At 42.7% G+C, this 23,659-nt stretch overlaps 5 non-coding genes across 5 annotated transcripts; all 5 read left to right on the top strand.

Moving 5' to 3' along the window:
- The first annotated feature begins 1,776 nt into the window (after window positions 1-1,776).
- TRNAF-GAA (transfer RNA phenylalanine (anticodon GAA)) lies at window positions 1,777-1,849 on the top strand. The gene has a single exon. It is a non-coding gene; the product is annotated as a tRNA-Phe (tRNA).
- A 2,646-nt stretch (window positions 1,850-4,495) lies between these two features.
- On the top strand, window positions 4,496-4,568 carry TRNAF-GAA (transfer RNA phenylalanine (anticodon GAA)). Its single transcript has one exon. It is a non-coding gene; the product is annotated as a tRNA-Phe (tRNA).
- A 3,552-nt stretch (window positions 4,569-8,120) lies between these two features.
- On the top strand, window positions 8,121-8,193 carry TRNAF-GAA (transfer RNA phenylalanine (anticodon GAA)). The gene has a single exon. It is a non-coding gene; the product is annotated as a tRNA-Phe (tRNA).
- Window positions 8,194-10,387: 2,194 nt separating this feature from the next.
- TRNAF-GAA (transfer RNA phenylalanine (anticodon GAA)) lies at window positions 10,388-10,460 on the top strand. Its single transcript has one exon. It is a non-coding gene; the product is annotated as a tRNA-Phe (tRNA).
- A 4,458-nt stretch (window positions 10,461-14,918) lies between these two features.
- TRNAF-GAA (transfer RNA phenylalanine (anticodon GAA)) lies at window positions 14,919-14,991 on the top strand. Its single transcript has one exon. It is a non-coding gene; the product is annotated as a tRNA-Phe (tRNA).
- The last annotated feature ends 8,668 nt before the right edge of the window (window positions 14,992-23,659 follow it).

The following is a 23,659-nucleotide window of genomic DNA, read 5'->3' as shown; positions in this document are numbered from 1 at the left end:
TCGAAGGTCGTAGGTTCAATTCCTGCCAACGGCTGGTTATTTGTTCATCCACTTTTCTTTCTTCCTATTTACATTCTATTGGTTCTAATAACTTCACCTGTACATTTCTTGGTATTACTGTCTGTTAGATCTCATTATTATTGTGTAAAAACACGGAAAACGAGCCCTTAGGTGTACACTTCTTTCCCTTATTTCATTGAACGAGGGTCTCGTACTGGCAGACTTGGTGTGTTTAGGTTGTATAGGAGGGACAATTACCCACCTGCCCGCTCATAATAAGTTCACGTGCTACGTGACGCCAAACATGCGCATAAGAGTGTTTTCACACTCGCCGTTTGGCTTATAGATGGCGCTGACTGTCACTCCTACTTCTAAATTCACATATAAACCCAAAAAAGTGGATGGAAGGAAGGCCGCTGTGGTAGCTCAGTGGTTAGAGCATCGAACGCGTTATTCGAAGGTCGTAGAGTCGATTCCTGACCACGGCTGGTTATTTTTTCGTCCACTTTTCTTTCTTCCTATTTACATTCCATTGGTTTTAATAACTTCCCTTGTACATTCCTTGGTATTACTGTCTGTTAAATCTCATTAATACTGTGGTAAAACACGGAAAACGAGCCCTTAGGTGTACACTTCTTTCCCTTATTTCATTGAACGAGGGTCTCGTACTGGCAGACTTGGTGTGTTTAGGCTGTATAAGAGGGACAATTAACCAGCTGCCCGCTGATAATAAGTTCACGTGCTATGTGACGCCAAACATGCGCATAAGAGTGTTTTCACACTCGCCGTTTGGCTTATAGATGGCGGTGACTGTCACTCCTACTTCTAAATTCACATATAAACCTAAAAAGTGAATGGAGGAAAGGCCGCTGTGGTAGCTCAGTGGTTAGAGCATCGAACGCGTTATTCGAAGGTCGTAGGTTCAATTCCTGCCAACGGCTGGTTATTTTTTTGTCCACTTTTCTTTCTTCCTATTTACATTCCATTGGATTTAATAACTTCACCTGTACATTCCTTGGTATTACTGTCTGTTAGATCTCATTAATACTGTGTTAAAACACGGAAAACGAGCCCTTAGGTATACACTTATTTCCCTTATTTCATTGAACGAGGGTCTCGTACTGGCAGACTTGGTGTGTTTAGGTTGTATAGGAGGGACAATTACCCACCTGCCCGCTCATAATAAGTTCACGTGCTACGTGACGCCAAACATGCGCATAAGAGTGTTTTCACACTCGCCGTTTGGCCTATAGATGGCGCTGACTGTCACTCCTACTTCTATATTCACATATGAACCCAAAAAAGTGGATGGAGGGAAGGCCGCTATGTAAGCTCAGTGGTTAGAGCATCGAACGCGTTATTCGAAGGTCGTAGGTTCGATTCCTGCCCACGGCTAGTTATTTTTTCATCCACATTTCTTTCTTCTTATTTACATTCCATTGGTTCTAATAACTTCCCTTGTACATTCCTTGGCATTACTGTCTGTTAGATCTCATTATTATTGTGTTAAAACACGGAAAACGAGCCTATAGGTATACACTTCTTTCCCTTATTTCATTGAACGAGGGTCTCGTACTGGCAGACTTGGTGTGTTTAGATTGTATAAGAGGGACAATTAACCAGCTGCCCGCTCATAATAGGTTCACGTGCTACGTGACGCCAAACATGCACATAAGAGTGTTTTCAACCTCGCCGTTTGGCTTATAGATGGCGCTGACTGTCACTCCTACTTCTAAATTTACATATAAACCCAAAAAAGTGGATGGAGGGAAGGCCGCTGTGGTAGCTCAGTGGTTAGAGCATCGAACGGAATATTCGAAGGTCGTAGGTTCGATTCCTGCCCACGGCTGGTTATTTTTTCATCCACTTTTCTTTCTTGCTATTTACATTCCATTGGTTCTTATAACTTTCCCTGTACGTTCCTTCGCATTACTGTCTGGTAGATCTCATAAATATTGTGTTAAAACACGGAAAACGAGCCCTTAGGAATACACTTCTTTTCCTTATTACATTGAACGAGGGTCTCGCACTGGCAGACTTGGTGTGTTTAGGTTGTATAAGAGGGACAATTATTCAGCTGCCCGCTCATAATAAGTTCACGTGCTACGTGACGCCAAACTTTCGCATAAGAGTGTTTTCACACTCGCCATTTGGCTTATAGATGGCGCTGACTGTCACTCCTACTTCTAAATTCACATATGAACCCAAAAAAGTGGATGAAGGGAAGGCCGCTGTGGTAGCTCAGTGGTTAGAGCATCGAACGCGTTATTTGAAGGTCGTAGGTTCGAATCCTGCCCACGGCTGGTTATTTTTTCATCCACTTTTCTTTCTTCTTATTTACATTCCATTGGTTCTAATAACTTCCCCTGTACAATCCTTGGCATTACTGTCTGTTAGATCTCATTATATTGTGTTAAAACACGGAAAACGAGCCCTTAGGTATACGCTTCTTTCCCTTATTTCATTGAACGAGGGTCTCGTACTGGCAGACTTGGTGTGTTTAGATTGTATAAGAGGGACAATTATACAGCTGCCCGCTAATATTAAGTTCACGTGCTACGTGACTCCAAACAAGCGCATAGGAGTGTTTTCACACTCGCCGTTTGCTTATAGATGGCACTGACTGTCACTCCTACTTCTAAATTCACATAAAAACCTAAAAAGTGGACGGAGGGAAGGCTGCTGTCGTAGCTTAGTGGTTAGAGCATCGAACGCGTAATTCGAAGGTCGTAGGTTCGATTCCTGCCAACGGCTGGTTATTTTTTCATCCACTTTTCTTTCTTCCTATTTACATTCCATTGGTTCTATTAACTTCCCCTGTACATTCCTTGGTTTAACTGTCTGTTAGATCTCATTAATATTGTGTAAAAACAAGGAAAACGAGCCCTTAGGTGTACACTTCTTTCCCTTATTTCATTGAACGAGGGTCTCGTACTGGCAGACTTGGTGTGTTTAGGTTGTATAAGAGGGACAATTAACCAGCTGCCCGCTAATAATAAGTTCACGTGCTACGTGACGCCAAACATGCGCATAAGAGTGTTTTCACAGTCGCCGTTTGGCTTATAGATGGCGCTGACTGTCACTCCTACTTCTAAATTCACATATAAACCCAAAAAAGTGGATGGAAGGAAGGCCGCTGTGGTAGCTCAGTGGTTAGAGCATCGAACGCGTTATTCGAAGGTCGTAGAGTCGATTCCTGCCCACGGCTGGTTATTTTTTCACCCAGGTTTCTTTCTTCTTATTTACATTCCATTGGTTCTAATAACTTCCCCTGTACATTCCTTGGCATTACTGTCTGTTAGATCTCATTAATGTTGTGTTAAAACACGGAAAACGAGCCCTTAGGTATACACTTCTTTTCCTTATTTCATTGAACGAGGGTCTTGTACTGGCAGACTTGGTGTGTTTAGGTTGTATAAGAGGGAATATTAATCAGCTGCCCGCTCATAATAAGTTCACGTGCTACGTGACGCCTAACATGCGCATAAGAGTGTTTTTACACTCGCCATTTGCTTATAGAAGGCGCTGACTGTCACTCCTACTTCTAAATTCACATATAAACCTAAAAAGTGAATGGAGGGAAGGCCGCTGTGGTAGTTCAGTGGTTAGAGCATCGAACGCGTTATTCGAAGGTCGTAGGTTCGATTCCTGACCACGGCTGGTTATTTTTTCGTCCACTTTTCTTTCTTCCTATTTAAATTCCATTGGTTTTAATAACTTCCCCTGTACATTCCTTGGTATTACTGTCTGTTAGATATCATTATTACTGTGTTAAAACACGGAAAACGAGCCCTTAGGTGTACACTTCTTTCCCTTATTTCATTGAACGAGGGTCTCGTACTGGCAGACTTGGTGTGTTTAGGCTGTATAAGAGGGACAATTAACCAGCTGCCCACTTATAATAAGTTCACGTGCTACGTGACGCCAAACATGCGCATAAGAGTGTTTTCACACTCGCCGTTTGGCTTATAGACGGCGGTGACTGTCACTCCTACTTCTAAATTCACATATAAACCCCAAAAAGTGGATGGAGGGAAGGCCGCTGTGGTAGCTCAGTGGTTAGAGCATCGAACGCGTTATTCGAAGGTCGTAGGTTCAATTCCTGCCAACGGCTGGTTGTTTGTTCATCCACATTTCTTTCTTCCTATTTACGTTCCATTGGTTCTAATAACTTCCCCTGTACATTCCTTGGCATTGCTGTCTGTTAGATCTCATTAATAGTGTGTTAAAACACGGAAAACGAGCCCTTATGTATACACTTATTTCCCTTATTTCATTGAACTAGGGTCTCGTACTGGCAGACTTGGTGTGTTTAGGTTGTATAAGAGGGACAATTATTCAGCTACCCGCTCATAATAAGTTCACGTGCTACGTGACGCCAAACATGCGCATAAGAGTGTTTTCACTCTCGCCGTTCGGCTTATAGATTGCGCTGACTGTCACTCCTACTTCTAAATATACATATAAACCCAAAAAAGTGGATGGAGGGAAGGCCGCTGTGGTAGCTCAGTGGTTAGAGCATCGAACGGAATATTCGAAGGTCGTAGGTTCGATTCCTGCCCACGGCTGGTTATTTTTTCATCCACTTTTCTTTCTTCCTATTTACATTCCATTGGTTCTAATAACTTTCCTTGTACGTTCCTTCGCATTACTGTCTGGTAGATCTCATAAATATTGTGTTAAAACACGGAAAACGAGCCCTTAGGTATACACTTCTTTTCCTTATTTCATTGAACGAGGGTCTCGCACTGGCAGACTTGGTGTGTTTAGGTTGTATAAGAGGGACAATTATTCAGCTGCCCGCTCATAATAAGTTCACGTGCTACGTGACGCCAAACTTGCGCATAAGACTGTTTTCACACTCGCCATTTGGCTTATAGATGGCGCTGACTGTCACTCCTACTTCTAAATTCACATATGAACCCAAAAAAGTGGATGAAGGGAAGGCCGCTGTGGTAGCTCAGTGGTTAGAGCATCGAACGCGTTATTTGAAGGTCGTAGGTTCGAATCCTGCCCACGGCTGGGTATTTTTTCATCCACTTTTCTTTCTTCTTATTTACATTCCATTGGTTCTAATAACTTCCCCTGTACAATCCTTGGCATTACTGTCTGTTAGATCTCATTATATTGTGTTAAAACACGGAAAACGAGCCCTTAGGTATACACTTCTTTCCCTTATTTCATTGAACGAGGGTCTCGTACTGGCAGACTTGGTGTGTTTAGATTGTATAAGAGGGACAATTATATAGCTGCCCGCTCATATTAAGTTCACGTGCTACGTGACTCCAAACATGCGCATAGGAGTGTTTTCACACTCGCTGTTTGCTTATAGATGGCACTGACTGTCACTCCTACTTCTAAATTCACATAAAAACCTAAAAAGTGGACGGAGGGAAGGCTGCTGTCGTAGCTTAGTGATTAGAGCATCGAACGCGTAATTCGAAGGTCGTAGGTTCGATTCCTGCCAACGGCTGGTTATTTTTTCATCCACTTTTCTTTCTTCCTATTTACATTCCATTGGTTCTATTAACTTTCCCTGTACATTCCTTGGTTTAACTGTCTGTTAGATCTCATTAATATTGTGTAAAAACAAGGAAAACGAGCCCTTAGGTGTACACTTCTTTCCCTTATTTCATTGAACGAGGGTCTCGTACTGGCAGACTTGGTGTGTTTAGGTTGTATAAGAGGGACAATTAACCAGCTGCCCGCTAATAATAAGTTCACGTGCTACGTGACGCCAAACATGCTCATAAGAGTGTTTTCACACTCGCCGTTTGGCTTATAGATGGCGCTGACTGTCACTCCTACTTCTAAATTCACATATAAACCCAAAAAAGTGGATGGAAGGAAGGCCGCTGTGGTAGCTCAGTGGTTAGAGCATCGAACGCGTTATTCGAAGGTCGTAGAGTCGATTCCTGCCCACGGATGGTTATTTTTTCACCCACCTTTCTTTCTTCTTATTTACATTCCATTGGTTCTAATAACTTCCCCTGTACATTCCTTGGCATTACTGTCTGTTAGATCTCATTAATATTGTGTTAAAACACGGAAAACGAGCCCTTAGGTATACAATTCTTTTCCTTATTTCATTGAACGAGGGTCTTGTACTGGCAGACTTGGTGTGTTTAGGTTGTATAAGAGGGAATAATAATCAGCTGCCCGCTCATAATAAGTTCACGTGCTACGTGACGCCTAACATGCGCATAAGAGTGTTTTTACACTCGCCATTTGCTTATAGAAGGCGCTGACTGTCACTCCTACTTCTAAATTCACATATAAACCTAAAAAGTGAATGGAGGGAAGGCCGCTGTGGTAGTTCAGTGGTTAGAGCATCGAACGCGTTATTCGAAGGTCGTAGGTTCGATTCCTGACCACGGCTGGTTATTTTTTCGTCCACTTTTCTTTCTTCCTATTTACATTCCATTGGTTTTAATAACTTCCCCTGTACATTCCTTGGTATTACTGTCGGTTAGATCTCATTAATACTGTGTTAAAACACGGAAAACGAGCCCTTAGGTGTACACTTCTTTCCCTTATTTCATTGAACGAGGGTCTCGTACTGGCAGACTTGGTGTGTTTAGGCTGTATAAGAGGGACAATTAACCAGCTGCCCACTTATAATAAGTTCACGTGCTACGTGACGCCAAACATGCGCATAAGAGTGTTTTCACACTCGCCGTTTGGCTTATAGACGGCGGTGACTGTCACTCCTACTTCTAAATTCACATATAAACCCCAAAAAGTGGATGGAGGGAAGGCCGCTGTGGTAGCTCAGTGGTTGGAGCATCGAACGCGTTATTCGAAGGTCGTAGGTTCAATTCCTGCCAACGGCTGGTTGTTTGTTCATCCACTTTTCTTTCTTCCTATTTACGTTCCATTGGTTCTATTAACTTCCCCTGTACATTCCTTGGTTTAACTGTCTGTTAGATCTCATTAATATTGTGTAAAAACAAGGAAAACGAGCCCTTAGGTATACACTTCTTTTCCTTATTTCATTGAACGAGGGTCTTGTACTGGCAGACTTGGTGTGTTTAGGTTGTATAAGAGGGAATATTAATCAGCTGCCCGCTCATAATAAGTTCACGTGCTACGTGACGCCTAACATGCGCATAAGAGTGTTTTTACACTCGCCATTTGCTTATAGAAGGCGCTGACTGTCACTCCTACTTCTAAATTCACATATAAACCTAAAAAGTGAATGGAGGGAAGGCCGCTGTGGTAGTTAAGTGGTTAGAGCATCGAACGCGTTATTCGAAGGTCGTAGGTTCGATTCCTGACCACGGCTGGTTATTTTTTCATCCACTTTTCTTTCTTCTTATTTACATTCCATTGGTTCTGATAACTTCCCCTGTACAATCCTTGGCATTACTGTCTGTTAGATCTCATTAATATTGTGTTAGAACACGGAAAACTAGCCCTTAGGTATACACTTCTTTCCCTTATTTCATTGAACGAGGGTCTCGTACTGGCAGAGTTGGTGTGTTTAGATAGTATAAGAGGGACAAATAACCAGCTGCCCGCTCATAATAAGTTCACGTGCTACGTGACGCCAAACGTACGCCTAAGAGTGTTTTCACACTCCCCGTTTGGCTTATAGATGGCGCTGACTGTCACTCCTACTTCTAAATTCACATATAAACCCCAAAAAGTGGATGGAGGGAAGGCCGCTGTGGTAGCTCAGTGGTTAGAACATCGAACGCGTTATTCGAAGGTCGTAGGTTCAATTCCTGCCAACGGCTGGTTGTTTGTTCATCCACTTTTCTTTCTTCCTATTTACGTTCCATTGGTTCTAATAACTTCCCCTGTACATTCCTTGGCATTGCTGTCTGTTAGATCTCATTAATAGTGTGTTAAAACACGGAAAACGAGCCCTTATGTATACACTTATTTCCCTTATTTCATTGAACTAGGGTCTCGTACTGGCAGACTTGGTGTGTTTAGGTTGTATAAGAGGGACAATTATTCAGCTACCCGCTCATAATAAGTTCACGTGCTACGTGACGCCAAACATGCGCATAAGAGTGTTTTCACTCTCGCCGTTCGGCTTATAGATGGCGCTGACTGTCACTCCTACTTCTAAATTTACATATAAACCCAAAAAAGTGGATGGAGGGAAGGCCGCTGTGGTAGCTCAGTGGTTAGAGCATCGAACGGAATATTCGAAGGTCGTAGGTTCGATTCCTGCCCACGGCTGGTTATTTTTTCATCCACTTTTCTTTCTTCCTATTTACATTCCATTGGTTCTAATAACTTTCCTTGTACGTTCCTTCGCATTACTGTCTGGTAGATCTCATAAATATTGTGTTAAAACACGGAAAACGAGCCCTTAGGTATACACTTCTTTTCCTTATTTCATTGAACGAGGGTCTCGCACTGGCAGACTTGGTGTGTTTAGGTTGTATAAGAGGGACAATTATTCAGCTGCCCGCTCATAATAAGTTCACGTGCTACGTGACGCCAAACTTGCGCATAAGACTGTTTTCACACTCGCCATTTGGCTTATAGATGGCGCTGACTGTCACTCCTACTTCTAAATTCACATATGAACCCAAAAAAGTGGATGAAGGGAAGGCCGCTGTGGTAGCTCAGTGGTTAGAGCATCGAACGCGTTATTTGAAGGTCGTAGGTTCGAATCCTGCCCACGGCTGGGTATTTTTTCATCCACTTTTCTTTCTTCTTATTTACATTCCATTGGTTCTAATAACTTCCCCTGTACAATCCTTGGCATTACTGTCTGTTAGATCTCATTATATTGTGTTAAAACACGGAAAACGAGCCCTTAGGTATACACTTCTTTCCCTTATTTCATTGAACGAGGGTCTCGTACTGGCAGACTTGGTGTGTTTAGATTGTATAAGAGGGACAATTATACAGCTGCCCGCTCATATTAAGTTCACGTGCTACGTGACTCCAAACATGCGCATAGGAGTGTTTTCACACTCGCTGTTTGCTTATAGATGGCACTGACTGTCACTCCGACTTCTAAATTCACATAAAAACCTAAAAAGTGGACGGAGGGAAGGCTGCTGTCGTAGCTTAGTGGTTAGAGCATCGAACGCGTAAATCGAAGGTCGTAGGTTCGATTCCTGCCAACGGCTGGTTATTTTTTCATCCACTTTTCTTTCTTCCTATTTACATTCCATTGGTTCTATTAACTTCCCCTGTACATTCCTTGGTTTAACTGTCTGTTAGATCTCATTAATATTGTGTAAAAACAAGGAAAACGAGCCCTTAGGTGTACACTTCTTTCCCTTATTTCATTGAACGAGGGTCTCGTACTGGCAGACTTGGTGTGTTTAGGTTGTATAAGAGGGACAATTAACCAGCTGCCCGCTAATAATAAGTTCACGTGCTACGTGACGCCAAACATGCTCATAAGAGTGTTTTCACACTCGCCGTTTGGCTTATAGATGGCGCTGACTGTCACTCCTACTTCTAAATTCACATATAAACCCAAAAAAGTGGATGGAAGGAAGGCCGCTGTGGTAGCTCAGTGGTTAGAGCATCGAACGCGTTATTCGAAGGTCGTAGGTTCAATTCCTGCCAACGGCTGGTTGTTTGTTCATCCACTTTTCTTTCTTCCTATTTACGTTCCATTGGTTCTAATAACTTCCCCTGTACATTCCTTGGCATTGCTGTCTGTTAGATCTCATTAATAGTGTGTTAAAACACGGAAAACGAGCCCTTATGTATACACTTATTTCCCTTATTTCATTGAACTAGGGTCTCGTACTGGCAGACTTGGTGTGTTTAGGTTGTATAAGAGGGACAATTATTCAGCTACCCGCTCATAATAAGTTCACGTGCTACGTGACGCCAAACATGCGCATAAGAGTGTTTTCACTCTCGCCGTTCGGCTTATAGATGGCGCTGACTGTCACTCCTACTTCTAAATTTACATATAAACCCAAAAAAGTGGATGGAGGGAAGGCCGCTGTGGTAGCTCAGTGGTTAGAACATCGAACGCGTTATTCGAAGGTCGTAGGTTCAATTCCTGCCAACGGCTGGTTGTTTGTTCATCCACTTTTTTTTCTTCCTATTTACGTTCCATTGGTTCTAATAACTTCCCCTGTACATTCCTTGGCATTGCTGTCTGTTAGATCTCATTATTAGTGTGTTAAAACACGGAAAACGAGCCCTTATGTATACACTTATTTCCCTTATTTCATTGAACTAGGGTCTCGTACTGGCAGACTTGGTGTGTTTAGGTTGTATAAGAGGGACAATTATTCAGCTACCCGCTCATAATAAGTTCACGTGCTACGTGACGCCAAACATGCGCATAAGAGTGTTTTCACTCTCGCCGTTCGGCTTATAGATGGCGCTGACTGTCACTCCTACTTCTAAATTTACATATAAACCCAAAAAAGTGGATGGAGGGAAGGCCGCTGTGGTAGCTCAGTGGTTAGAGCATCGAACGGAATATTCGAAGGTCGTAGGTTCGATTCCTGCCCACGGCTGGTTATTTTTTCATCCACTTTTCTTTCTTTCTATTTACATTCCATTGGTTCTAATAACTTTCCTTGTACGTTCCTTCGCATTACTGTCTGGTAGATCTCATAAATATTGTGTTAAAACACGGAAAACGAGCCCTTAGGTATACACTTCTTTTCCTTATTTCATTGAACGAGGGTCTCGCACTGGCAGACTTGGTGTGTTTAGGTTATATAGGAGGGACAATTATTCAGCTGCCCGCTCATAATAAGTTCACGTGCTACGTGACGCCAAACTTGCGCATAAGACTGTTTTCACACTCGCCATTTGGCTTATAGATGGCGCTGACTGTCACTCCTACTTCTAAATTCACATATGAACCCAAAAAAGTGGATGAAGGGAAGGCCGCTGTGGTAGCTCAGTGGTTAGAGCATCGAACGCGTTATTTGAAGGTCGTAGGTTCGAATCCTGCCCACGGCTGGGTATTTTTTCATCCACTTTTCTTTCTTCTTATTTACATTCCATTGGTTCTATTAACTTCCCCTGTACAATCCTTGGCATTACTGTCTGTTAGATCTCATTATATTGTGTTAAAACACGGAAAACGAGCCCTTAGGTATACACTTCTTTCTCTTATTTCATTGAACGAGGGTCTCGTACTGGCAGACTTGGTGTGTTTAGATTGTATAAGAGGGACAATTATACAGCTGCCCGCTCATATTAAGTTCACGTGCTACGTGACTCCAAACATGCGCATAGGAGTGTTTTCACACTCGCTGTTTGCTTATAGATGGCACTGACTGTCACTCCTACTTCTAAATTCACATAAAAACCTAAAAAGTGGACGGAGGGAAGGCTGCTGTCGTAGCTTAGTGGTTAGAGCATCGAACGCGTAATTCGAAGGTCGTAGGTTCGATTCCTGCCAACGGCTGGTTATTTTTTCATCCACTTTTCTTTCTTCCTATTTACATTCCATTGGTTCTATTAACTTCCCCTGTACATTCCTTGGTTTAACTGTCTGTTAGATCTCATTAATATTGTGTAAAAACAAGGAAAACGAGCCCTTAGGTGTACACTTCTTTCCCTTATTTCATTGAACGAGGGTCTCGTACTGGCAGACTTGGTGTGTTTAGGTTGTATAAGAGGGACAATTAACCAGCTGCCCGCTAATAATAAGTTCACGTGCTACGTGACGCCAAACATGCTCATAAGTGTGTTTTCACACTCGCCGTTTGGCTTATAGATGGCGCTGACTGTCACTCCTACTTCTAAATTCACATATAAACCCAAAAAAGTGGATGGAAGGAAGGCCGCTGTGGTAGCTCAGTGGTTAGAGCATCGAACGCGTTATTCGAAGGTCGTAGAGTCGATTCCTGCCCACGGATGGTTATTTTTTCACCCACCTTTCTTTCTTCTTATTTACATTCCATTGGTTCTAATAACTTCCCCTGTACATTCCTTGGCATTACTGTCTGTTAGATCTCATTAATATTGTGTTAAAACACGGAAAACAAGCCCTTAGGTATACAATTCTTTTCCCTATTTCATTGAACGAGGGTCTTGTACTGGCAGACTTGGTGTGTTTAGGTTGTATAAGAGGGAATAATAATCAGCTGCCCGCTCATAATAAGTTCACGTGCTACGTGACGCCTAACATGCGCATAAGAGTGTTTTTACACTCGCCATTTGCTTATAGAAGGCGCTGACTGTCACTCCTACTTCTAAATTCACATATAAACCTAAAAAGTGAATGGAGGGAAGGCCGCTGTGGTAGTTCAGTGGTTAGAGCATCGAACGCGTTATTCGAAGGTCGTAGGTTCGATTCCTGACCACGGCTGGTTATTTTTTCGTCCACTTTTCTTTCTTCCTATTTACATTCCATTGGTTTTAATAACTTCCCCTGTACATTCCTTGGTATTACTGTCTGTTAGATCTCATTAATACTGTGTTAAAACACGGAAAACGAGCCCTTAGGTGTACACTTCTTTCCCTTATTTCATTGAACGAGGGTCTCGTACTGGCAGACTTGGTGTGTTTAGGCTGTATAAGAGGGACAATTAACCAGCTGCCCACTTATAATAAGTTCACGTGCTACGTGATGCCAAACATGCGCATAAGAGTGATTTCACACTCGCCGTTTGGCTTATAGACGGCGGTGACTGTCACTCCTACTTCTAAATTCACATATAAACCCCAAAAAGTGGATGGAGGGAAGGCCGCTGTGGTAGCTCAGTGGTTAGAGCATCGAACGCGTTATTCGAAGGTCGTAGGTTCAATTCCTGCCAACGGCTGGTTGTTTGTTCATCCACTTTTCTTTCTTCCTATTTACGTTCCATTGGTTCTAATAAGTTCCCCTGTACATTCCTTGGCATTGCTGTCTGTTAGATCTCATTAATATTGTGTTAAAACACGGAAAACGAGCCCTTAGGTATACACTTATTTCCCTTATTTCATTGAACTAGGGTCTCGTACTGGCAGACTTGGTGTGTTTAGGTTCAATAAGAGGGACAATTATTCAGCTACCCGCTCATAATAAGTTCACGTGCTACGTGACGCCAAACATGCGCATAAGAGTGTTTTCACACTCGCCGTTTGGCTTATAGATGGCGCTGACTGTCACTCCTACTTCTAAATTTACATATAAACCCAAAAAAGTGGATGGAGGGAAGGCCGCTGTGATAGCTCAGTGGTTAGAGCATCGAACGCGTTATTCGAAGGTCGTAGGTTCAATTCCTGCCAACGGCTGGTTATTTTTTCATCAACTTTTCTTTCTTCCTATTTACATTCCATTGGTTCTATTAACTTCCCCTGTACATTCCTTGGTTTAACTGTCTGTTAGATCTCATTATATTGTGTAAAAACAAGGAAAACGAGCCCTTAGGTGTACACTTCTTTCCCTTATTTCATTGAACGAGGGTCTCGTACTGGCAGACTTGGTGTGTTTAGGTTGTATAAGAGGGACAATTAACCAGCTGCCCGCTAATAATAAGTTCACGTGCTACGTGAGGCCAAACATGCGCATAAGAGTGTTTTCACACTCGCCGTTTGGCTTATAGATGGCGCTGACTGTCACTCCTACTTCTAAATTCACATATAAACCCAAAAAGTGGATAGAAGGAAGGCCGCTGTGGTAGCTCAGTGGTTAGAGCATCGAACGCGTTATTCGAAGGTCGTAGAGTCGAGTCCTGCCCACGGCTGGTCATTTTTTCACCCACCTTTTTTCTTCTTATTTACATTCCATTGGTTCTAATAACTTCCCCTGTACATTCCTTGGCATTACTGTCTGTTAGATCTCATTAATATTGTGTTAAAACACGGAAAACGAGCCCTTAGGTGTACGCTTCTTTCCCTTATTTCATTGAACGAGAGTCTCGTACTGGCAGACTTGGTGTGTTTAGATTGTATAAGAGGGACAATTATACAGCTTCCCGCTCATATTAAGTTCACGTGCTACGTGACGCCAAACATGCGCATAAGAGTGTTTTCACACTCGCCGTTTGGCTTATAGATGGCGGTGACTGTCACTCCTACTTCTAAATTCACATATAAACCTTAAAAGTGAATGGAGGGAAGGCCGCTGTGGTAGTTCAGTGGTTAGAGCATTGAACGCGTTATTCGAAGGTCGTAGGTTCGATTCCTGACCACGGCTGGTTATTTTTTCGTCCACTTTTCTTTCTTCCTATTTACATTCCATTGGTTTTAATAACTTCCCCTGTACATTCCTTGGTATTACTGTCTGTTAGATCTCATTAATACTGTGTTAAAACACGGAAAACGAGCCCTTAGGTGTACACTTCTTTCCCTTATTTCATTGAACGAGGGTCTCGTACTGGCAGACTTGGTGTGTTTAGGTTGTATAAGAGGGACAATTATTCAGCTACCCGCTCATAATAAGTTCACGTGCTACGTGACGCCAAACATGCGCATAAGAGTGTTTTCACTCTCGCCGTTCGGCTTATAGATGGCGCTGACTGTCACTCCTACTTCTAAATTTACATATAAACCCAAAAAAGTGGATGGAGGGAAGGCCGCTGTGGTAGCTCAGTGGTTAGAACATCGAACGCGTTATTCGAAGGTCGTAGGTTCAATTCCTGCCAACGGCTGGTTGTTTGTTCATCCACTTTTCTTTCTTCCTATTTACGTTCCATTGGTTCTAATAACTTCCCCTGTACATTCCTTGGCATTGCTGTCTGTTAGATCTCATTATTAGTGTGTTAAAACACGGAAAACGAGCCCTTATGTATACACTTATTTCCCTTATTTCATTGAACTAGGGTCTCGTACTGGCAGACTTGGTGTGTTTAGGTTGTATAAGAGGGACAATTATTCAGCTACCCGCTCATAATAAGTTCACGTGCTACGTGACGCCAAACATGCGCATAAGAGTGTTTTCACTCTCGCCGTTCGGCTTATAGATGGCGCTGACTGTCACTCCTACTTCTAAATTTACATATAAACCCAAAAAAGTGGATGGAGGGAAGGCCGCTGTGGTAGCTCAGTGGTTAGAGCATCGAACGGAATATTCGAAGGTCGTAGGTTCGATTCCTGCCCACGGCTGGTTATTTTTTCATCCACTTTTCTTTCTTTCTATTTACATTCCATTGGTTCTAATAACTTTCCTTGTACGTTCCTTCGCATTACTGTCTGGTAGATCTCATAAATATTGTGTTAAAACACGGAAAACGAGCCCTTAGGTATACACTTCTTTTCCTTATTTCATTGAACGAGGGTCTCGCACTGGCAGACTTGGTGTGTTTAGGTTATATAGGAGGGACAATTATTCAGCTGCCCGCTCATAATAAGTTCACGTGCTACGTGACGCCAAACTTGCGCATAAGACTGTTTTCACACTCGCCATTTGGCTTATAGATGGCGCTGACTGTCACTCCTACTTCTAAATTCACATATGAACCCAAAAAAGTGGATGAAGGGAAGGCCGCTGTGGTAGCTCAGTGGTTAGAGCATCGAACGCGTTATTTGAAGGTCGTAGGTTCGAATCCTGCCCACGGCTGGGTATTTTTTCATCCACTTTTCTTTCTTCTTATTTACATTCCATTGGTTCTATTAACTTCCCCTGTACAATCCTTGGCATTACTGTCTGTTAGATCTCATTATATTGTGTTAAAACACGGAAAACGAGCCCTTAGGTATACACTTCTTTCTCTTATTTCATTGAACGAGGGTCTCGTACTGGCAGACTTGGTGTGTTTAGATTGTATAAGAGGGACAATTATACAGCTGCCCGCTCATATTAAGTTCACGTGCTACGTGACTCCAAACATGCGCATAGGAGTGTTTTCACACTCGCTGTTTGCTTATAGATGGCACTGACTGTCACTCCTACTTCTAAATTCACATAAAAACCTAAAAAGTGGACGGAGGGAAGGCTGCTGTCGTAGCTTAGTGGTTAGAGCATCGAACGCGTAATTCGAAGGTCGTAGGTTCGATTCCTGCCAACGGCTGGTTATTTTTTCATCCACTTTTCTTTCTTCCTATTTACATTCCATTGGTTCTATTAACTTCCCCTGTACATTCCTTGGTTTAACTGTCTGTTAGATCTCATTAATATTGTGTAAAAACAAGGAAAACGAGCCCTTAGGTGTACACTTCTTTCCCTTATTTCATTGAACGAGGGTCTCGTACTGGCAGACTTGGTGTGTTTAGGTTGTATAAGAGGGACAATTAACCAGCTGCCCGCTAATAATAAGTTCACGTGCTACGTGACGCCAAACATGCTCATAAGTGTGTTTTCACACTCGCCGTTTGGCTTATAGATGGCGCTGACTGTCACTCCTACTTCTAAATTCACATATAAACCCAAAAAAGTGGATGGAAGGAAGGCCGCTGTGGTAGCTCAGTGGTTAGAGCATCGAACGCGTTATTCGAAGGTCGTAGAGTCGATTCCTGCCCACGGATGGTTATTTTTTCACCCACCTTTCTTTCTTCTTATTTACATTCCATTGGTTCTAATAACTTCCCCTGTACATTCCTTGGCATTACTGTCTGTTAGATCTCATTAATATTGTGTTAAAACACGGAAAACAAGCCCTTAGGTATACAATTCTTTTCCCTATTTCATTGAACGAGGGTCTTGTACTGGCAGACTTGGTGTGTTTAGGTTGTATAAGAGGGAATAATAATCAGCTGCCCGCTCATAATAAGTTCACGTGCTACGTGACGCCTAACATGCGCATAAGAGTGTTTTTACACTCGCCATTTGCTTATAGAAGGCGCTGACTGTCACTCCTACTTCTAAATTCACATATAAACCTAAAAAGTGAATGGAGGGAAGGCCGCTGTGGTAGTTCAGTGGTTAGAGCATCGAACGCGTTATTCGAAGGTCGTAGGTTCGATTCCTGACCACGGCTGGTTATTTTTTCGTCCACTTTTCTTTCTTCCTATTTACATTCCATTGGTTTTAATAACTTCCCCTGTACATTCCTTGGTATTACTGTCTGTTAGATCTCATTAATACTGTGTTAAAACACGGAAAACGAGCCCTTAGGTGTACACTTCTTTCCCTTATTTCATTGAACGAGGGTCTCGTACTGGCAGACTTGGTGTGTTTAGGCTGTATAAGAGGGACAATTAACCAGCTGCCCACTTATAATAAGTTCACGTGCTACGTGATGCCAAACATGCGCATAAGAGTGATTTCACACTCGCCGTTTGGCTTATAGACGGCGGTGACTGTCACTCCTACTTCTAAATTCACATATAAACCCCAAAAAGTGGATGGAGGGAAGGCCGCTGTGGTAGCTCAGTGGTTAGAGCATCGAACGCGTTATTCGAAGGTCGTAGGTTCAATTCCTGCCAACGGCTGGTTGTTTGTTCATCCACTTTTCTTTCTTCCTATTTACGTTCCATTGGTTCTAATAAGTTCCCCTGTACATTCCTTGGCATTGCTGTCTGTTAGATCTCATTAATATTGTGTTAAAACACGGAAAACGAGCCCTTAGGTATACACTTATTTCCCTTATTTCATTGAACTAGGGTCTCGTACTGGCAGACTTGGTGTGTTTAGGTTCAATAAGAGGGACAATTATTCAGCTACCCGCTCATAATAAGTTCACGTGCTACGTGACGCCAAACATGCGCATAAGAGTGTTTTCACACTCGCCGTTTGGCTTATAGATGGCGCTGACTGTCACTCCTACTTCTAAATTTACATATAAACCCAAAAAAGTGGATGGAGGGAAGGCCGCTGTGATAGCTCAGTGGTTAGAGCATCGAACGCGTTATTCGAAGGTCGTAGGTTCAATTCCTGCCAACGGCTGGTTATTTTTTCATCAACTTTTCTTTCTTCCTATTTACATTCCATTGGTTCTATTAACTTCCCCTGTACATTCCTTGGTTTAACTGTCTGTTAGATCTCATTATATTGTGTAAAAACAAGGAAAACGAGCCCTTAGGTGTACACTTCTTTCCCTTATTTCATTGAACGAGGGTCTCGTACTGGCAGACTTGGTGTGTTTAGGTTGTATAAGAGGGACAATTAACCAGCTGCCCGCTAATAATAAGTTCACGTGCTACGTGAGGCCAAACATGCGCATAAGAGTGTTTTCACACTCGCCGTTTGGCTTATAGATGGCGCTGACTGTCACTCCTACTTCTAAATTCACATATAAACCCAAAAAGTGGATAGAAGGAAGGCCGCTGTGGTAGCTCAGTGGTTAGAGCATCGAACGCGTTATTCGAAGGTCGTAGAGTCGAGTCCTGCCCACGGCTGGTCATTTTTTCACCCACCTTTTTTCTTCTTATTTACATTCCATTGGTTCTAATAACTTCCCCTGTACATTCCTTGGCATTACTGTCTGTTAGATCTCATTAATATTGTGTTAAAACACGGAAAACGAGCCCTTAGGTGTACGCTTCTTTCCCTTATTTCATTGAACGAGAGTCTCGTACTGGCAGACTTGGTGTGTTTAGATTGTATAAGAGGGACAATTATACAGCTTCCCGCTCATATTAAGTTCACGTGCTACGTGACGCCAAACATGCGCATAAGAGTGTTTTCACACTCGCCGTTTGGCTTATAGATGGCGGTGACTGTCACTCCTACTTCTAAATTCACATATAAACCTTAAAAGTGAATGGAGGGAAGGCCGCTGTGGTAGTTCAGTGGTTAGAGCATTGAACGCGTTATTCGAAGGTCGTAGGTTCGATTCCTGACCACGGCTGGTTATTTTTTCGTCCACTTTTCTTTCTTCCTATTTACATTCCATTGGTTTTAATAACTTCCCCTGTACATTCCTTGGTATTACTGTCTGTTAGATCTCATTAATACTGTGTTAAAACACGGAAAACGAGCCCTTAGGTGTACACTTCTTTCCCTTATTTCATTGAACGAGGGTCTCGTACTGGCAGACTTGGTGTGTTTAGGCTGTATAAGAGGGACAATTAACCAGCTGCCCGCTCATAATAAATTCACGTGCTACGTGACGCCAAACATGCGCATAAGAGTGTTTTCACACTCGCGGTTTGGCTTATAGATGGCGGTGACTGTCACTCCTACTTCTAAATTCACATATAAACCCCAAAAAGTGGATGGAGGGAAGGCCGCTATGTAAGCTCAGTGGTTAGAGCATCGAACGCGTTATTCGAAGGTCGCAGGTTCGATTCCTGCCCACCGCTGGTTATTTTTTCATCCACTTTTCTTTCTTCCTATTTACATTCCATTGGTTCTAATAACTTTCCCTGTACGTTCCTTCGCATTACTGTCTGGTAGATCTCATAAATATTGTGTTAAAACACGGAAAACGAGCCCTTAGGTATACACTTCTTTTCCTTATTTCATTGAACGAGGGTCTCGCACTGGCAGACTTGGTGTGTTTAGGTTGTATAAGAGGGACAATTATTCAGCTGCCCGCTCATAATAAGTTCACGTGCTACGTGACGCCAAACTTGCGCATAAGAGTGTTTTCACACTCGCCGTTTGGCTTATAGATGGCGCTGACTGTCACTCCCACTTCTAAATTCACATATGAACCCAAAAAAGTGGATGAAGGGAAGGCCGCTGTGGTAGCTCAGTGGTTAGAGCATCGGACGCGTTATTTGAAGGTCGTAGGTTCGAATCCTGCCCACGGCTGGTTATTTTTTCATCCACTTTTCTTTCTTCTTATTTACATTCCATTGGTTCTAATAACTTCCCCTGTACAATCCTTGGCATTACTGTCTGTTAGATCTCATTAATATTGTGTTAAAACACGGAAAACGAGCCCTTAGGTATACACTTCTTTCCCTTATTTCATTGAACGAGGGTCTCGTACTGGCAGACTTGGTGTGTTTAGATTGTATAAGAGGGACAATTATACAGCTGCCCGCTCATATTAAGTTCACGTGCTACGTGACTCCAAACATGCGCATAGGAGTGTTTTCACACTCGCCGTTTGCTTATAGATGGCACTGACTGTCACTCCTACTTCTAAATTCACATAAAAACCTAAAAAGTGGACGGAGGGAAGGCTGCTGTCGTAGCTTAGTGGTTAGAGCATCGAACGCGTAATTCGAAAGTCGTAGGTTCGATTCCTGACCACGGCTGGTTGTTTTTTCGTCCACTTTTCTTTCTTCCTATTTACATTCCATTGGTTCTAATAACTTCCCCTGTACATTCCTTGGTATTACTGTCTGTTAGATCTCATTAATATTGTGTAAAAACACGGAAAACGAGCCCTTAGGTGTTCACTTTTTTCCTTTATTTCATTGAACGAGGGTCTCGTACTGGCAGAGTTGGTGTGTTTAGATAGTATAAGAGGGACAATTAACCAGCTGCCCACTCATAATAAGTTTACGTGCTACGTGACGCCAAACGTGCGCATAAGAGTGTTTTCACACTCCCCGTTTGGCTTATAGATTGCGCTGACTGTCACTCCTACTTCTAAATTCACATATAAACCCCAAGAAGTGGATGGAGGGAAGGCCGCTGTGGTAGCTCAGTGGTTAGAGCATCGAACGCGTTATTCGAAGGTCGTAGGTTCAATTCCTGCCAACGGCTGGTTATTTTTTCATCCACTTTTCTTTCTTCCTATTTACATTCCATTGGTTCTATTAACTTCCCCTGTACATTCCTTGGTTTAACTGTCTGTTAGATCTCATTAATATTGTGTTAAAACACGGAAAACGAGCCCTTAGGTATACACTTCTTTCTTTATTTCATTGAACGAAGGTCTCGTACTGGCAGACTTGGTGTGTTTAGATTGTATAAGAGGGACAATTATACAGCTGCCCGCTCATATTAAGTTCACGTGCTACGTGACTCCAAACATGCGCATAAGAGTGTTTTCACACTCGCCGTTTGGCTTATAGATGGCTCTGACTGTCACTCCTACTTCTAAATTCACATATAAAGCCAAAAAGTGGATGGAAGGAAGGCGGCTGTGGTAGCTCAGTGGTTAGAGCATCGAACGCGTTATTCGAAGGTCGTAGAGTCGATTCCTGCCCACGGCTGGTTATTTTTTCACCCACCTTTCTTTCTTCTTATTTACATTCCACTGGTTCTAATAACTTCCCCTGTACATTCCATGGTATTACTGTCTGTTAGATCTCATTAATACTGTGTTAAAACACGGAAAACGAGCCCTTAGGTGTACACTTCTTTCCCTTTTTTCATTGAACGAGGGTCTCGTACTGGCAGACTTGGTGTGTTTAGGCTGTATAAGAGGGACAATTAACCAGCTGCCCACTTATAATAAGTTCACGTGCTACGTGACGCCAAACATGCGCATAAGAGTGTTTTCACACTCGCCGTTTGGCTTATAGACGGCGGTGACTGTCACTCCTACTTCTAAATTCACATATAAACCCCAAAAAGTGGATGGAGGGAAGGCCGCTGTGGTAGCTCAGTGGTTAGAGCATCGAACGCGTTATTCGAAGGTCGTAGGTTCAATTCCTGCCAACGGCTGGTTGTTTGTTCATCCACTTTTCTTTCTTCCTCTTTACGTTCCATTGGTTCTAATAACTTCCCCTGTACATTCCTTGGCATTGCTGTCTGTTAGATCTCATTAATATTGTGTTAAAACACGGAAAACGAGCCTTTAGGTATACACTTAGTTCCCTTATTTCATTGAACTAGGGTCTCGTATTGGCAGACTTGGTGTGTTTAGGTTGTATAAGAGGGACAATTATTCAGCTGCCCGCTCATAATAAGTTCACGTGCTACGTGACGCCAAACATGCGCATAAGAGTGTTTTCACACTCGCCGTTCGGCTTATAGATGGCGCTGACTGTCACTCCTACTTCTATATTCACATATGAACCCAAAAAAGTGGATGAAGGGAAGGCCGCTGTGGTAGCTCAGTGGTTAGAGCATCGAACGCGTTATGCGAAGGTCGTAGGTTCGATTCCTGCCCACGGCTGGTTATTTTTTCATCAACATTTCTTTCTTCTTATTTACATTCCATTGGTTCTAATAACTTCCCCTGTACATTCCTTGGCATTACTGTCTGTTAGATCTCATTATTATTGTGTTAAATCACGAAAAACGAGCCTATAGGTATAAACTTCTTTCCCTTATTTCATTGAACGAGGGTCTCGTACTGGCAGACTTGGTGTGTTTAAGTTGTATAAGAGGGGCAATTAACCAGCTGCCCGCTCATAATAGGTTCACGTGCTACGTGACGCCAAACATGCGCATAAGAGTGTTTTCACACTCGCCGTTTGGCTTATAGATGGCGCTGACTGTCACTCCTACTTCTACATTTACATATAAACCCAAAAAAGTGGATGGAGGGAAGGCCGCTGTTGTAGCTCAGTGGTTAGAGCATCGAACGGAATATTCGAAGGTCGTAGGTTCGATTCCTCCCCACGGCTGGTTATTTTTTCATCCACTTTTCTTTCTTTCTATTTACATTCCATTGGTTCTATTAACTTCCCCTGTACATTCCTTGGTTTAACTGTCTGTTAGATCTCATTAATATTGTGTTAAAACACGGAAAACGAGCCCTTAGGTATACACTTCTTTCCCTTATTTCATTGAACGAGGGTCTCGTACTGGCAGACTTGGTGTGTTTAGGCTGTATAAGAGGGACAATTAACCAGCTGCCCACTTATAATAAGTTCACGTGCTACGTGACGCCAAACATGCGCATAAGAGTGTTTTCACACTCGCCGTTTGGCTTATAGACGGCGGTGACTGTCACTCCTACTTCTAAATTCACATATAAACCCCAAAAAGTGGATGGAGGGAAGGCCGCTGTGGTAGCTCAGTTGTTAGAGCATCGAACGCGTTATTCGAGGGTCGTAGGTTCAATTCCTGCCAACGGCTGGTTATTTGTTCATCCACTTTTCTTTCTTCTTATTTACATTCCATTGGTTCTAATAACGTCCCCTGTACATTCCTTGGCATTACTGTCTGTTAGATCTCTTTATTATTGTGTTAAATTACGGAAAACGAGCCCTTAGGTGTACACTTCTTTCCCTTATTTCATTGAACGAGGGTCTCGTACTGGCAGACTTGGTGTGTTTAGGCTGTATAAGAGGGACAATTAACCAGCTGCCCACTTATAATAAGTTCACGTGCTACGTGACGCCAAACATGCGCATAAGAGTGTTTTCACACTCGCCGTTTGGCTTATAGACGACGGTGACTGTCACTCCTACTTCTAAATTCACATATAAACCCCAAAAAGTGGATGGAGGGAAGGCCGCTGTGGTAGCTCAGTGGTTAGAGCATCGAACGCGTTATTCGAAGGTCGTAGGTTCAATTCCTGCCAACGGCTGGTTGTTTGTTCATCCACTTTTCTTTCTTCCTCTTTACGTTCCATTGGTTCTAATAACTTCCCCTGTACATTCCTTGGCATTGCTGTCTGTTAGATCTCATTAATATTGTGTTAAAACACGGAAAACGAGCCTTTAGGTATACACTTATTTCCCTTATTTCATTGAACTAGGGTCTCGTACTGGCAGACTTGGTGTGTTTAGGTTGTATAAGAGGGACAATTATTCAGCTGCCCGCTCATAATAAGTTCACGTGCTACGTGACGCCAAACATGCGCATAAGAGTGTTTTCACACTCGCCGTTCGGCTTATAGATGGCGCTGACTGTCACTCCTACTTCTATATTCACATATGAACCCAAAAAAGTGGATGAAGGGAAGGCCGCTGTGGTAGCTCAGTGGTTAGAGCATCGAACGCGTTATGCGAAGGTCGTAGGTTCGATTCCTGCCCACGGCTGGTTATTTTTTCATCAACATTTCTTTCTTCTTATTTACATTCCATTGGTTCTAAT

The sequence above is a fragment of the Rhipicephalus microplus genome, chromosome 4, assembly GCF_043290135.1.
Source record: "Rhipicephalus microplus isolate Deutch F79 chromosome 4, USDA_Rmic, whole genome shotgun sequence".
In the NCBI taxonomy this organism is placed as follows: domain Eukaryota; kingdom Metazoa; phylum Arthropoda; class Arachnida; order Ixodida; family Ixodidae; genus Rhipicephalus; species Rhipicephalus microplus.
This window is presented reverse-complemented; position numbering and strand designations above follow the sequence as displayed.